Source organism: Mustela lutreola, chromosome 16, assembly GCF_030435805.1.
Source record: "Mustela lutreola isolate mMusLut2 chromosome 16, mMusLut2.pri, whole genome shotgun sequence".
Lineage (NCBI taxonomy): Eukaryota > Metazoa > Chordata > Mammalia > Carnivora > Mustelidae > Mustela > Mustela lutreola.
The window spans coordinates 55,668,638-55,686,140 of record NC_081305.1 but is presented as its reverse complement, the minus strand read 5'-3'; positions in this window follow the sequence as shown (position 1 = coordinate 55,686,140).

The following is a 17,503-nucleotide window of genomic DNA, read 5'->3' as shown; positions in this document are numbered from 1 at the left end:
GTAGGTTTACTTCTTGGTTCTCTATTCTGTTCCATTGATCCCTGTGTCTGTTTTTATGTTTTTATTACTGTAGCTTTGTAGTATGATTTAAAATCAGGAAGTAAGATGCCTCTGACTTTGTTCTTCTTGCTCAGTATTGCTGTAGGTACTTGGGATCTTTTGTGACTCCATATGAATTTTAGGATTTTTTTGTTTCTCTGAAAAATTGTCATTGGAAATATAATACCTATAAAAATAGGCACTGCATTGAACCTGTAGACTGTGTAGGGTTATACTGACATGTTGACACATACTATTTGTTATTAATTCTCCAGTCCATGAACACAGTATTAATTATTTGTGTCTTCTTCAATTTCTTTCACCAACATTTCATACATTTCAGTGTACAGATCTTTTACCTCTTCGGTTGAATTTATTCCTAAGTATTTTATTCTATTTGATGTAAATGGAATTGTCTTCTTAATTTCTTTTTCAGATGGTTGTTAGTGTATGGAAATGCAACTGATTTTTGCATGTTGATTTTGTATCCTGTAGCTTTACTGAATATGTTTATTAGTTCGAACAGTTTTTTTGAGGAGTCATCTGCAGACAGAGACAATTTTACTTCTCCTTTTCCAAATTGGATACCTTCTTTCTCTTGCTTAATTTTTCTGGCTCAGACTTCCAGTACTATATTGAATAACAGTAGTGAGAGGTAGCATCCTTATCTTGTTCCTGATTTCAGAGGAAAACATTTAAATTTTTCACCCCTTAGTATGATGTTAGCTGTGGGCATGTCCCATATGGCCTTTGCTGAGGTACATCCTTTATACCTAATTTGTTGAGAGATTTTATCATAAAATAATGTTGAATTCTGTTAAATACTTTTTCTGCATCTATCAAGATGATCATACGGCTTTATCCTTTATTCTGTTAATGTGGTATATAATGTTTATTGATATGAATAAGTTGAATCATGCTTGCATCCCTGGGATAAATATTACTTGATCATGGTATATGATCCCTTTAATGGGCTGTTGAATTCAATTTGCTAGGATTTTGTTGAGGATATTTGCATCTACGTTCATCAGAAAATTTGGCCTATAATTATCCTTTCTTATAGTCTCCTTGGCTGGCTTTGGTATCAGGTAATGCAGGCCTCATAAAATGAGTCCCCAGTCAAGTGCATAGACAGCAGGTCTGTTAACAGGCCTAGATGGCTGTAGCTCCTGCCAATCCCTGGTTGCACTTGCACCATGTCTCTGGACGAGTCCCCGAGTGGGAAGACAGATTGTGGCAGAGTGGGCTGGAGCTGGATCACAGGACTGCTTCAAGTTCTGCCATCAAGAATTAGGTCAGCCTAATTCTGGGCTGGCCTCTGCAGCTCAGAGGGGCAGTTTCTCACCAGTTTCTCTGGGTGGTCAGAACTGCTCCCAACCATGGCAGAGAGGGGTTGGCACTCAATCCCAGGGCCATTTCAAGGTACATAGCTGGGACTGACTTTAGGGTCTACATCAGGACTGAGGTTGGCAAGCCTGCTATGAGGAACACAGACGGGCAGTGCTGGATCCCTGCATAGGCAGGACGGAGATCAGGGCTGAAGCCAGGTCACAGAGCTGCTTCAGGATCCAAAGTCAGAATCAACATTGGCTGGACTGTTACCAGGATGATGTCTCCCACAGGGCCCCTGTGGAGGCAGGTCTGACCCTAGACTGGCAGTCAGAGTGGGGCTGGAGCTGGATCACAGGGATGCTTCAAGGATCTGCAACTGGACCCATGGTTAGCAGGCCTGACACTGGGACACGGATGACCGTGGCTCCTCCTGGAGCCTTGATGGATGGAACTGGATGCAGGACTGTAGCCAGGTGGGCGTGCAGCTAAGTCCATAAGGAGATGGAGTGATTTTCATTCTGCACCCAGATACATATTTGGTTGGCCTGCCACCAGGGCCAGTGCCTTCTCAAAGCAGTTTTCCTTAGTCCTGGAATTTCCTGGGATTTCACAACCTCCTACCAGAATCCCACAACTCCCACAAAGGCACTTTTGTCTGTGGATGGCTCCCAGATTGTTTTATGTGTAGGGGAAAGTGAGCTGGGGACCTCTTATTCCACCATTTTGCTTATTAGGGGGAAAAAAAAAAACCCTAGACAAAGATATTAAATCTTTATATTTAAGATATTAAATTACCTCACTCTCTGTGAGGTAAAGGTGAAAACTCTTGAAATTAATGGAACATAGAAGTTTTCAGCAGAGAAACAAACAAACAAACAAAATAACCAAACGGAAATTTTACAGCCAAGAAGTAAAAATGGAAATTTAAAAATTCATTAGATGGAACATGAAGACAGATCATTAGAAATGATCAAATCTTTTCTTAAAAAAAGATTTTAAGTAATCTCTATACCCAGTATGGGGCTCAAACTCACAACCCCAAGATCAATAGTCCCATGCTCTTCAGACTGAGCCAGCCAGGTGCACCTGAAATGGTCCAATCTGAAGAACTGAGAGAAAAAAACTGCAAACAAAATGAGCAGAGTCTGGGGACCTATAGGACAATATCAAAAGTCCAAGAATGAGGGAGAAAGAGATGGGTAAAGAAAAAATATTTGAAGAAATAATTTGGCAAAATATATAAATTCACAGAATATATGTGATATATATATATTATATATGAATATATAAATTCAAGAAGTTCATCAAATCCTAAATAGGAAAAAAAACTCAAAGAAAGCCATGTTCAGGCATATCATAACTGTACTGCTAAAAGGACAAAGGGAAGAATCTGTAAGGTAAACAAAGAAAGACAACAGATTACATAAAAGGCTAGATCAGAATAGTTGTGGATTTCTCGTTAGAAAAGATGGCAGCCAGAAATAAGGGGAACAGTAGCTTTCAAGTGAGAACAGGAAAAAAGGTATCATCACATAATTCTATATCCATAAAAGATATATATCCTTCAGGAATGAAATGAGATAAAAACATTCTCAGATAAAGGAAAACTAAGAAAATCCCCCACTAGCAGACCTGCTCTAAGAGAAAGGCTAAGGAAAGTTCTCTGGGTGTTAGTGAAATGGCATCCGAGGAAAGCTAGGAACATCAGAAATAAGAGAGGATAAATTCCGCAATAAGTAAAATGGACTTTCCCCCTTCCTTTTATAGACTTTCTTTAAAATGTTTGCAGTTGTGGGGTGCCTGGCTGGCTCAGCTGGTAGAGTGTGTGACTCTTGATCTCACGATTGTGAGTCTGAGCCCTATGTTGGGTACACAAATTACTTAAAAATAAAATCTTTAAGGGTGCCTGGGTGGCTCAGTCAGTTAAGCATTCGACTCTTGATTTTGGCTCCAGTCATGATTGCAGGGTCATGAGACAGAACACCATGTTGGGCTCCATTCTCTTTCTCCCTCTGTCCCTTACCACCTCCCATTTGCATGCTCATTCTCTCCCTCTCTCAAAATAAATAAATAAATACATAAATAAATAAAATATTTAAAAAAATAAAATGTCTGCAGTTGAAAACAAAAAAACACTTATGATTGGGGAGGCTTTCAATGTATATAAACATCATATAAGTGACAACTATAATTTAAAGGGGAAGGGTTTCTTAAGGTTATAAGGCTTCTATATTTACTTGAAGTAATAAAATTTTAGCTCAAGTAGTCTGTGTGAAATTAGATATGCTTAATATCATTGGTTCTAGGGTGCCTGGGTGGCTCAGTCGGTTAAGTGTCTGCCTTTGGTCATGTCATGATCCTGGGGTCATGGGATCGAGTCTCACATCCTCCCTCTGTCTCTACCTCTCTCTCTCTCTCTCTCATGAATAAATTTTTAAAAAATCAGTTCTAGGGACGCCTGGGTGGCTCAGTTGGTTAAGCAGCTGCCTTCGGCTCAGGTCATGATACCAGCATCCTGGGATGGAGTCCCACATCAGGCTCCTTGCTCAGCAGGGAGCCTGCTTCTCCCTCTGCCTCTGCCTGCCATTCTGTCTGCCTGTGCTCGCTCTCTCCCCCTCTCTCTCTCTCTGATAAATAAATAAAATCTTAAAAAAAAATCAGTTCTAGAACAACCATTAAAAAACTTAATTCAAAGATATATAACTAAAAAATTATAATACATTAAAAATGGAATCCTGGGGTGCCTGGGTGGCTCGGTCATTAAGCGTCTGCCTTCAGCTCAGGTCAGGATCCCAGAGTCCTAGGATCGACCCCCAGGTCGATCCCTCTCCCACTCCCCTTTGCTTGTGTTTCCTCTTTCACTGTGTCTCTCTCTGTGAAATAAATAAAATCTTTTTAAAAAATGGAATACTGGGGCACCTGGGTGACTTCTTTCAGTAAAGCTGTTTTAAAAATGAAGGATAGAGGTGTCTGGGTAGCTCAGTGGGTTAAGCCACTGCCTTTGGCTCAGTTCATGATATCAGAGTCCTGGGATCAAGCCCTGCATTGGGCTCTCTGCTCAGCGGGAAGCCTGCTTCCCCCCCCCCCCTCTCTCTGCCTGCCTCTCTGCCTACTTGTGATCTGTCAAATAAATAAATAAAATCTTTTTTAAAAAATGAAGGATGGAAAATATGTCCTATGCAATATCAAAACAAATCTAGAGTGGCTGGGTTGATAACACATAAAGCAGATTTTAGAAAGTAAAAAAAATTCCCAGGTTTAAGGAAAGATATTACATAATGTTAAAAGAGTTGGTCCACAAAGAAGACAAAACACCCCTGAATATATATACACTTTGAAACAGAGATCCAAATACATGAAGCAAAAAGTGATAGAAATGATAGGAGAAACAGAGAACCCACAATTACAATTTGAAACTTCAACACTCCTCCTGCATAATTCACAGACCAAGCAGACAGAAAATCAATGAGAACATAAAAGACCTAAATAACATTATCAACAACATAATCTAATTTATATCTCTAGAATACTTCAACAACAGCAGAATATACTTTATTTTCAAATGCCTGCAGCATCCACTAAGAAAGATCATATCCTGGCTCATAAAACAAGTCCTAACAATTATAAAAAATAAAATCAGGGCACCTGGGTGGCTCAGTGGGTTAAGCCTCTGCCTTCGGCTCAGGTCATGATCCTAGGGTCCTGGGATTGAGTCCCACATTGGGCTCTCTGCTCAGCAGGGAGCCTGCTTCCTCCTCTCTCTCTCTCTTTCTCTCTCTCTGTCTGCCTCTCTGCCTATTTGTGATTTCTCTCTGTCAAATAAATAAAAATAAAAAATCTTTAAAAAATAAAAAATAAATAAAATAAAATCATACGCAGTATGTTATCTGACCATAATAGAATTAAACTAGAAGTAAAAAACAAAGATACCTGGGGCACCTGGGTGGCTCAGTCCGTTAGGCATCTGCCTTTGGCTCAGGTCGTGTTCCTGAGGTTCGGGGATCAAGCTCTGGGTTGGGTTGCCTGTTGGGAGCCCACTTCTCTTTCTCCCACCACCTCGTGCTCTTTCTTACTATCTCCCTCTCTCTCAAATAAATAAATTCATAAGAACAAAAACCAAAAAAAACAAAGATACCTTAAAACCCCTACATGTTTGAAAGTAAAACAACACACTTAAAAATAATCTATGGGTCAAAGAAGAATTGTTAAGGGAAACTGGAAAATATTTGCACTAGACATAAATGAAAATACAACATGTCAAATTTTCTGTATTGCAATTAAAGCAATGTTTAAAAGGAAATTTATTATCACCAATGCTCACATTGGAAAAGTGAAACAAAAGAAGAAATCCCAACGTTCTCAGATAAACAAAATCTAAGGGAGTTTATTACCACTAGACCTGCCTACAAGAAATGCTGAAGAATATTCTGCAGGGTGAAATGAAAGGACACTAGAAGTTAATTTAAGCCATATGAAGAAATAAAGATCTCAAAAGGTAAATTATGGGTGATTATAAAAATTGTATTATGTAACAATAGTTTTTAACTCCATATTTTATTTTCTACATGAAAGAGGATTTCTTTTTTAAAAAGATCTACTTATTTATTTGAGCGAGAGTGAGCAGGGAAAGGGGCAGAGGGAAAGGGAGAGAGAGAATCTCAAGCCTGACACGGGGTTTAATTTCACAACCCTGAGATCATAACCTGAGCTGAAATCCAGAGTCAGACGTTCAACTGACTGAGCCACCCAGGTGCCCCAAAAGAGATAATTTCAAGAAACCAATACATTTTAAAAAATTATTAGTTTAAAAATTGGCTTTATTGTAACCTATGTTTGTAACTCCACATTTGGTTTTCTATAGAAGTTAAGATACTAGTGCATTGAAATGAATTATTAGTTTGTGTTTGGGAACACACATGTAATTTTGTGACATCACCAACCAGAAAGAGTGGTGAGAGAGCTATAAAGGAGTAGAATTTTTATATGTTATTGAAAATTTGGTAGGGATTCAAATTAGAGTGCTCTAATGTTAGGATGTTTTATGTAATCACCATGGTAACCACAAAGAAAATAGCTCTCAAATATACAGAAAATGAAATGAGAAAGGAATTTTAACATTGGACTACAAAAAAAACCAAAAACCCAAAAACCAAACACCAAAGAAGACAGTAATAAGGGAATAAGCATGGAGGGACTATAAGGCATATAGAAAGCAAATAACAAAATGACACCAGTAAATCTCTCCTTATCATTAATTACTTTAAATGTAAATAGATAAACTTATCTAATCAAAAGACAGGTTATTTTCAGAATGGATAAAAACACATGATCCAATTATATACTGTCTACAAGAGACTCACTTTAGATCCAAAGACACAAATAGATTGAAAAGATAGAAAAAGATATACCATAAAAATAGAGAGCAAGGGTGGCTAAACTAGTATCAGAAAAAACAGACTTTAAACTGAAATAGTTTACAAAAGACAAAGAAAGACATTATGTATTAATAAAAGGTTCAAAGCAGCAAGAATATATAACAATTCTAAGTATTTGCATACCTAATAACAGATTAAAATACATAAAGCAAAAATAAATAGAACTAAAAGAAGAAAGAGTTCTACAGTAACAGATGGGGACTTACATACCCGACTCTCAGTAACAGATAGGACTACCTACCATCTGGAAGCAGAGATCCTAAACAAGACAATAAACCAACTAGATCTAATACATAAACAAACAGAATACAGTTTAATGACAACAAGCACATATAGTCTTCTGAAGTGCATATAGAAGATTTTCCAGTGTAGATCAAATGTTAGGTCACAAATTAAGTTTCAACAGATTTTAAGAGGTAGATATCATTTGAAATGTCTTCCCTGACCACAAGAGATGAAGTTAGAAATCAGTAACAAGGGGTTCCTGGATGGCTCAGTTGGTTAAGCTGCTATGTTTGGTTCAGGTCTTAATCCCAGGGTCCTGGGATCAAGACCCACATGGGGCTCCCTGCTCAGTGGGTAGTCTGTTCCCCGCCCCTGACTTGTTCTCTCTTGCTTGCTCTCTCAAATAAAGTCTTTTAAAAATTCACAAAAAAAATAGAAATCAATAACAAAAGTAAAACTGGAAAATACAAAAAATTGTGGAAATTAAACAACATACTCTTAATGAATGGAACAAAGAAGAAACTATGAAAAAAATTCCATTTACAGTAGCATCAAAAAGAATAAAATACTTAGGAATAAACAAAAAGAAGTAAAAGATTTGCGTATTGAAAACTATAAAATATCACTGAAACAAAGAAGACATAAATAAAGGGAAACATACCTCGTATTCATGAATGGAAAGACAAAGTTGTTAAAATGTTAATACAATCCAAAGCAATCTACAGATTTAATTCAATCCCAATCAAAATCCGAGTGACTTTTAAAAAATATAAATATATATAAAACATTTGTGTGGAATCTTAAGGGGTCTTGAATAGCCAAAAACAATCTTAAAAAGGGAGAACAAAGATGGAGGATTCATACCTGAGCTGACTTCAAAACAGTACACTAATGGAAACAATGTGGGACTGGCATTAAGACAGACATACAACAGGGGGCTCCTGGGTGGCTCAGTGGGTTAAAGCCTCTGCCTTCAGCTCAGGTCCTGATCTCAGGGTCCTGGGGTCAAGCCCCACATCAGGCTCTCCACTCAGCAGGGAGCCTGCTTCCCCCCTACTCCTGCCCCCAACTCTGCCTGCCTCTCTGCCTACTTGTGATCTGTCAAATAAATAAATAAAATCTTAAAAAAAAAAAAAAAGACAGACATACAATAGAATGGAGAGCTCAGAAAGAAACCTTTGCATACGTTGTCAAATGATTTTTTACAATGCTGCCAAGACCATTTGATAGGGAAAGAATAATCTTTTCAACAAATGGTGCTGGGAAAATCCAGATGCAAAAGAATGAAGTTGGACCCTTCCTTACCTGACAACATATATAAAAATTAACTCAAAATGGATCAAAGACCTAAAACTATTAGAAAACACAGAACAAAATCTTCGTGACACTGAATTTGGCAATGATTTCTTGGATACGACACCAAAGGCACAGGCAACAAAAAATATGTAGACTAATTAGGTATCATGAAAAATTTTCAGGGTACCTGAGTGGCTCAGTTGTTGACCATCTGCCTTCCACTCAGGTTCTGATCCTACCATCCTGGTCCTAAGATCAAGCACTGCATTGTTGGGGGAACCTGCTTCTCCCTCCCCAGCTCTCCCTGTTTATTTTCCTTCTCTTGCTTTCTCGGTCAAACAAATAAATATAATCTCAAAAAAAAAAAAAAGAAAAAGGAAAAAATTTTTCAAATTTGTATATCAAACGATAATGTCAGCAGAGTAAAAATGCAACCCACAGAATGAAAGAAAATATTTGTGAAATCATGTTATCTGACGAGGGATTCGTATCCAGAATACATAGAGAACTCAACATCTGATTCAAAAATGGGCAAAGAACTACCATGAGATACTATCTTACACATTTTCATACAGCTACTGGAAAAAAAGAAAAGAACAAGTGTTGGTGGAGATGTGGAGAAATTGGAACCCCGGTGCACTGTTGGTGACAATGTAAAAAATGGTATAGCTGCTGTGTAGAAAACAGTAAGGCAGTTCCTCAGAAAATTAAAAATATAATTATCATATAATTCTGGTTATATACTCAAGGTAATTGAAAGCAGGGTCTCAAAGATATTCTTATACACCCATGTTCCTAGCAGCATTATTCACAACGGCTAGAACGTGTAAGCAATCCAAGTGCCTACTGAGGGATAAATGAATAAGCAAAAGATGGTATAGCCATATAATGAGGTATTATTTGGCCCTACAAATTTAGGAAATTCTGACATGTGCTACAACACAGATGAACCTTAAGGATATTATACTAAGTGAAACAATGCCAGTCACAAAAAGACAAAGACTGTATGATTCTACCTATATAAGGTACTCAGAATAATCAAAATGGAGGTAAGGAGTATTAAAATGGTAATTGCTAGGTCCTGTGGGGGTGGGTGATAGCAATTTATTGTTTAATGTATATAAAGTTCCGGTTTTACAAGAGGAAAGAGTTGTGGAGGCAGATGGTGGTGATGGTGTGCAACACTATAAATATATTTAATACCACTAAGTTGTACACTTAAAACTAGTTAAAATGGTTTAAGTTTTACATTATGTGTATTTTACCAAAATAGAAAAATTTGAAAAAAATGGAATGCAAAATGGTATAGCTACAGAGAGTCATAGTTTCTTCTAAAAGTTAAAAATACACTTTTTTTTTTAAAGGATTTTATTTATTTGTCAGAGAGAGAGAGGTAGGCAGAGGGATAATCAGGGTTCTTAGGAGCCCAATGCAAGGCTCGATCCCAGGACCTTGGGATCATGACCGGAGCTGAAGGCAGACGCTTAACCAACTGCACTACATTTCTGCATAACCCAGAAATACCATTAGTAGCTATTTTCCCAAGCAGTTTCATTTACAAAAACCAGTATGCCAATATTTATAGCTACTGTACTCATGATTGCCCAAACTGGAAAAACCCACATATCCTTCAACTACTGAATAATAAACTGTGGTACATTCATAGAATGCAATAAGTAGTAAAAAGGAATGAAATATTGATAGTCAACATCCATGAATTTCTTATCTATTACACAAAATGAAAGAAGACAGACTCAGAAGGCTACATAAAGTATGATTCCATTTAAACGACACAGGGGAAAAGGCAGAAGTATAGTGATGGAGAACCCATCACTGGTTGCGGCAGGCTAAAGGTGGAGATAGGGTTTGATTATAAAGGGGCAGCACAAGGAAATCTGGGAGTGATGGAGCTAGCTGTTTTGTATCTCAACTGTGGTGGTAGTTACATGACTCTATATGTATATGTCAAAAGCCATAGAACTATACACTATACATTTTACTATATGTAAATTTAAATTAAAAAATAATTAAGGGGTGCCTGGGTGGCTCAGTGGGTTAAAGCCTTTGCCTTCAGTTCAGTCATGCTCCCGGGGTCCTGGGATTGAGCCCCGCATCAGGCTCTCTGCTCAGCGGGGAGCCTGCTTCCCTTCCTCTCTGCCTGCCTCTCTGTCTACTTGTGATCTCTGTCAAATAAATAAAAATCTTTAAAAAAATAATGAAAACCTTGTGTTTCAATTATACTTCAATTTTTAAAAGATTTTAAAGGATGCCTGGGTGGCACAGTCAGTTAAGCATCTGCCTTCACCTTTTTCCCTGCTTGTTCTCGCTCTCTGACAAACAAATTAATAAAACCTTCAAAAAAAAAAAGATTTTTAAATGAAGGTATTTTTAAAGATTTATAATCTTTTTAAAATATCAAGATTTATAACAAAGCTGCAGTAACTAAAACAGATATAAATCTCTACATAGATAGATGTCAGATATCTAAATGTTTATACATATCAGCTCTTTAATATTGGGATAATTCCCTTATTTATATTCTATATATTGTCTGAAATTTTCATTTTTTTAAAGATTCCTTATTTGTCAGAGAGAGAGAGCACAAGCGAGAGAGAGAGAGAGAGAGAGAGAGAACATGAGCAGGGGGAGTGGCAGCAGAGGGAGAAGCAGACTCCCCACTGAGCAAGGAGCCCAATGTGGAATTCGATCCCAGGACCCCGGGATGATGACCCAAAACAAAGGCAAACATCTAACTGACTGAGCCACCCAGATTTTTGCTTTGTAATACTTAAGACTTTAATCCATCTTACATTGATTTTTTTATAAGGTGTGAAGGGTGACTCTAAATTTATTTTTTAATATAGATATCCAATTGTATCAGCACCATTTATTTTATTTTATTTTTTAGATTTTATTTATTTATCAGAGAGAGAGAGCACGTACGCACAAGCAGGCAGAGGCAGAGAGAGAGGCAGGCTCCCTGCCGAGCAAGGAGCTGGATGTGGGACTCCATCCCAGGATCCTGGAATCATGACCTGAGCCGGAGGCAGGGGCTTAACCAGCTGAGCCACCCAGGCATCCCATCAGCACAATTTATTAAACAGAATTTTCTTTCCCTATTTATTTGTAGTGTCAACTCTGCCATTTATTAAAGCTCCATATATCTTTGGGTCTGTTTCTGGGTTCTTTGTTCTATTTCACTGGTCATTTTGTGTATCCTTGCATATTTACCTCGCTGTCTTAGTTACTGTAACTTTATGCAGACAGGAGAGAGAGAGAGAATCTCCAAAACAGGTAAAGCAAAACAATATAGGGATACATACATAGGTTCTAAAACAGTAAATCAGCAAGGAAATAATTACCCTATAAGTCAGAACATTGATTTCCTCTAGAGAGGAGCAAAACAGTGGTGTTGGGCTACTGGCACATGGGACCTTAGGGGATATAGATTCTTGACCAGGGTCATGGTGACAAGCATGTCTGCATTCCATATGAGTCAAGTAGGCACCATCGAAAACAATTCAGCTTAAACTCCTTAGCAGGTACACTGCTTTTTTTTCTTTTTTTAAAAAGATTTTATTTATTTGACAGACAGAAATCACAAGTAGGCAGAGAGGCAGGCAGAGAGAGAGGAGGAAGCAGGCTCCCCGCTGAGCAGAGAGCCTGATGGGATGCGGGGCTCGAAGCGCGGGGCAGGGGGGGGGGCTCGATCCCAGGACCCTGGGATCATGACCTGAGCCAAAGGCAGAGGCTTTAACCCACTGAGCCACCCAGGCACCCCAGTAGGTACACTACTTACAGAGGCTGACTTCTGGAGGAGGATATGAGAGGTAGAAGAGGTTACATTAGAGTCAAATCTCCTGTGTCAGCAAAGCATGCTGTCCAGGGAGAAGTCACACATACGCCTCCACAAGAAAGTCACAGTTCAGATTCCTCCTACACTCTGGGGAATCCAAGGCGAGGCTGCGTGCCCCCAGAGAAGCAGAGACCACCACCAAGGGACAAATGTAGTTCTATCTCCAGCAAAGTTGGAGATGACTGTCCTTTATTTTCTTCCATAAAGACTTAGGCTTGAAGAAAGGAGGGGTCTTAAGTTTGAAAACACTGGAGCACTTGTGGTGAAAAACAGGTTTAGAAAAGGGGGAGGAGGGGCGCCTGGGTGGCTCAGTGGGTTAAGCCTCTGCCTTCAGCTCAGGTCATGATCTCAGGGTCCTGGAATCCAGTCCCCCATCTGGCTCTCTGCTCAGCAGGGAGCCTGCTTCCCTTCCTCTCTCTCTGCCTACTTGTGATCTCTGTCAAGTAAATAAATAAAATCTTTAAAAATAAAAAAAAGAAAAGGGGGAGGTGATGAGTCAAAGGGGAAGGAAGAATAAAAGAAGAGACCACCTCTTTTCCAGTTCAGGTCCCTTGAGACAGTAGCTTGTCCAGGAATGGGAGTGAAGCAGCTTTGAATCAGATGAGATTGGAATTTCAAAGTAGATGTTAGACTGGATTTTTAATGAATGGAAATGATTGGAAGTTAAGGCATCTAGAACTTGGCAAGATCAAGTCAATAATACGAGGGCAGGCACAGAGCTTGGGGAAAAACAAAGCTGCTCATATCTGTGCTCTACCACATCAGACTATTTGAAAGGTTATGTGTGTGTGTTAACATGTATTTCTTTTTATTTATTTATTTAAGAGAGAGAGCATGAGTGGGAGGGGCAGAGGGAGAAGCAAAGAGAATCTCAAGCCAACTTTGCACTGTGGGCCTTGATTTCACGACCCTAAGATCATCACCTGAGCCCAAACTAAGAGCAGGAAGCTTAACCCACTGCACCACCCAGGTGCCCTGGGCATTTTTTTCTAATTAAGGGAGAAATAACATATGAAGTGGAGAATTCTCACACCCAGACCTAAAATAAAATTGTTTTACCTATTTAAAAATTCAACTTCTTGACAAAATAAAAATAAATAAAATATCAGCTTCTTGGATTAATCTATCCATTGAACAAATATTTGATTGTCCACTTGGGCCTGGAAGCACAAATGACATTGTTCTGGGTATATGGACACAGTAGCAAACAAATAAAATTCCTGCCTTCTTAGAGCCTACTTTCTAGTACAGCTTAGATTCAGTAACTTAAAATATCTTATATAGTGGGGAATATTTGAGTTTCTAACATCTGTGTATGAAATTTGGGTAAATGCATAGATTTAGGGGAAAATTATAGAATCTTTGCATCCTATCATCTATACTAGCTCTCTAATCTTAGAATCATTCCCCTATGCTTAATGATTTAATTCCCCAAGAAATTTGTGGGATTATTTCCCCATCTCCATTTGACAGATACGAAAGCTAAGACTAAAGAGAGAAAGTGACTTGCTGAGGGTCACAGAATTACCTAAGGGTTTGATATAATAAAAACAGATTCTTTGTCTTCAATGCTATGTTCTTCCCACTGGGCCAGAAAGCCCCTTAAGACAGAGGCTATAACGATACTTCTACCACTGAGTGGGTCTGGGATTAGTCTTGCTGCCACGGACACCTAAATCAGTGAGAAGACATGTGGGCACTTCCATATCAGATGTCTACAAACTCTACTGCACAAATTCCTAAGACCGAGATTTTGCTTCAGTTTGCCTGCCTAGACTTCAGGTTCACCTGTCCTATGCCCTAGGTGGAAACACAGATGATTTGTGGGTTGGGGACGGGAAAACTAATGGGAGACAGTGTTGAGCTCATTCTGGGAAACAATGAGGCTGAGGGCTTCTGGACACCAACTTCTAGCTGAGAAAAGAACACCAAGAGCATCAGACCACATGACAGAAAAATATGTAAATGAAAGATCTGAGAAGCTAAGTAAAAATCCCCATAATCCTGAATTTGAATTGAAAAAATGAACATGAGTTTTATAATATATTTTATCTTAGAGAACTAATTCCCAGCTGTTATCAATTAAAAAGGCCTAGGAACAATGACAGTAGCAATGAACACCCCTAGCGCAAAACTGTGATCTCTAAATATCATTTCCCATCAAAATGAACTAGATATCCTTGGAAAAATAGCTGATTTCAGAACTGGGGTATGAAATGTACAAATTAATTCTGATAAATAAGCAGAAAGAATCAAAGTTTACTTTGCTTTTCTCATACAAACTGTTCACTCAGGTAACAAATGTTTGGTCATTGGAAGTTTCTCTTTCTAGAAGTATTAAGCTAATAAAAAGAAGAAGAAGGAATGCTAAAGTTAGAATACCATCACTTTATAATCTCTAATGAGTATGTATATCTAGTGAACAACCATTCATGGCTGCTCAAATCACAAAAAGAGAGAATATCTTTTGCCTCCTGCTAGAAGTACATAATACCATTCGTGAAGTATTCTTGCCAAAATATCGACCCTAAAACTAACCAACTTCTTGACCTAACTACCAATATATAAGAAATCCATGAAGCACATTGGGGAAGATATGTGCTATGAAGTGTGTAAACCTGGCAATTCACAGACCTGTACCCCTGAGGCTAATAATACATTATATGTTAATTAAAAAAATAAAAAAGAAAATTAAAAAAAAAGAAAATCCATGAAACAGGGAGCATCTTAAAGGTCACCACTGGGAGGCTATCAGCAAATTCCAGATGGTTACAAACTTCAGGACAAATAACTCAGTTTCATCAGTAAATGCACTGCAGGGGAAGAAGAGAGAGGGAGATCTATAGATTAAAAGGTCCCCCAATGGATAGAGCAACAAACTGCCACATACGAATTTTATTTGGATGATGATTTAAGCAATATAAAAGAATTATGAGACAGTGTCTCATATAGTTGACATATGACAGAGCTGGCATATGATCAAGCAATTCCACTCCTAAGTATATGCCAAGAAAAATAAAAACATATGTTCACCCAAAAAACTTTTACATGAATGCTCATAACGGCATTACTCATAATAGCCCCAAAGCAGAAACAACCCTAAATGTCCATCAGCTGGGAACTGGATAAATAAAATGTAGAACTCTACAGTGGAACAGTCAGCAATAAAAAGAAATAAAATACTGATATATGCTACACATGGATGAAGTCTGAAAATATGTCATGTTTTGAAAGAAGCCAATCGCAGAGGACTGCATGTGTTGCATGATCACGTTTACATGAAATGTCCAGAATAAGCAAATCTCTTAGACCAAAAGTAGATCAGTGGTTGTCTAAGGCTGAGGTTGGAGGCTGGAGTAGTTGGGGTGACAGCAAAAGGGAGAGGGGTTTCTTTTGAGGGTAATGGAAATGTACCGAAGTTGACTGTGGGGATGGATGCACGACACTGTGATTTACGAGCCACTGAACTGCACACTTTAAATGGGTGAATTGGATAGTATGTGACTTGTATCTCAACAAAGCTGTTAAGGGGTGCCTGGCTGGCTCAGCCAGTAGAGCATGTGATTCTTGATCTTGGGGTCACGGGTTGAGTCCCACCCTGGGTGTAGAGATTACTTAAAAAAAAATAAATACATCAAAGTTTAAAGAAAGCCACAAAGCTGTTAAGATAAAGCTACCAGAAAAAAAAAAAAAATGAGACAACCAGGAAAATCTGACTACTGACTGGGTATTTATTTGATGGTGTTAAAGAACTACTGTTACTTATTTTAAAAATAGTGATAATAGTTTTGTCAGGTTTTTTTTAAAGGGTTCTTATTTTTTAGAGGTAAGTACGGACATATCTACAGATGAAAGGACAAATTTGGGGTTTGCTTCAAAATAATGGGGAGGTCTGCAGTGGGAGGAGGGAAAATGAAACCAGACTGGTCATGAATTGGTTACAAGACGGTGATGAATACAAAGGTATTCATTGTTATTCTTTCGTATGTGTTTGAACATTTCCGAAATAAAAGGGCTAGAAGCCACAAGACGAGAATCTTTATCAAGCTACCCCTGACTCACTGTGGGAACCCTTCTTTCTTCCCAGTCTCCTGATGAAAATTAAGGATGACAAGAGCCATATCTCATACCATTCTTGTGAGGAAAGTGACGATATGTTTAAGGTAGTAAGGTACCCTACCAAGGGACGGGGCTCCATTTTGTCCAAGGCCAGAGATTCCCAAGAGCAATGCGAAAGAAAATCTGCTCATCACACACAAAGGGGCTACCAAACCGGACTTCGGACAGTAAGGACCCCCACAGCTATGGAGAGAAGAACCTACAATAGGAATCGGTTTTTCTATCTACAATCAGTAGCCCCCACAGCAACGTTGAGTCAGTGGCAATTCAAATAGCCTTGCAGTTAGACGCCAAAGGACATTCAACAAGTGTCCAGATAAGATAAAAATTTAGAGTGGGAGAGACAAACCAACAGCTTCATTCCACGCCCATCCGTTTACCCAGTAAACCCCTCCTTCTTAATCCCTCTCCTACACGTTCCATTCCCAAAGCTGAAACTGGACGGGGAGGCAGAAAGGAGGATGAACACCCGTGTTCCCTGAAGGAAGGGGGTTTAAAACTCAGACCATCAGGTAGTGAGAAGGTGACTGCCTCCTCTTGGGTTTTCTCCTTACCAGACTCAATAGCACCGGGCTTCCGGCGGACAGATCGTTTGGATGGGGGTGGGGGGTGGGCGAATGAGAGTGAGAGGCGGGGCTACAAGGCACAGGAACCAATAGGCAATGAGCCAGAGGTTCACGTCCAGTCAAGCCCTCCAATCCCCAGAGCTTGCCCAGCGAGAAACTTAAGCGGTCCAGAGACTTGCGACCTTCACCTCTTCCTACTTACCCATCCTCAGGGTCCCACCCGCCAATGGTTGGGTTTTGTCACAGAAAGTTACCGAGAAGCAGCCACCCAATGGTAGCTAAGCAATCCAAGATATGGAGGACATTTGGAAACACAATCCTTGGATCTTCTGGAATCCAAACCACCTTCCGCCACAGCTCCCAACCCCAGTCGCTAACTGACGGACCCCATCTCCTTTTGGGAAATAATTCAGCTCAGTTGTGAAGTGGTTCCTCCCACAAGTCCTGAGATCCCTACTCAGCCATCACCCACTAGGCAAATTCATTCGATTTAGCCCTGCAGTAAAACTGCCATGTAGGGGTGCCTGGGTGGCTCTGGCTTAAAGCCTCTGCCTTCGACTCAGGTCATTGAGCTCTCTGCTCAGCAGGGAGCCTGCTTCCACCACCCCTGCCCCCGCCCCGCCCCTGCCTGCCTC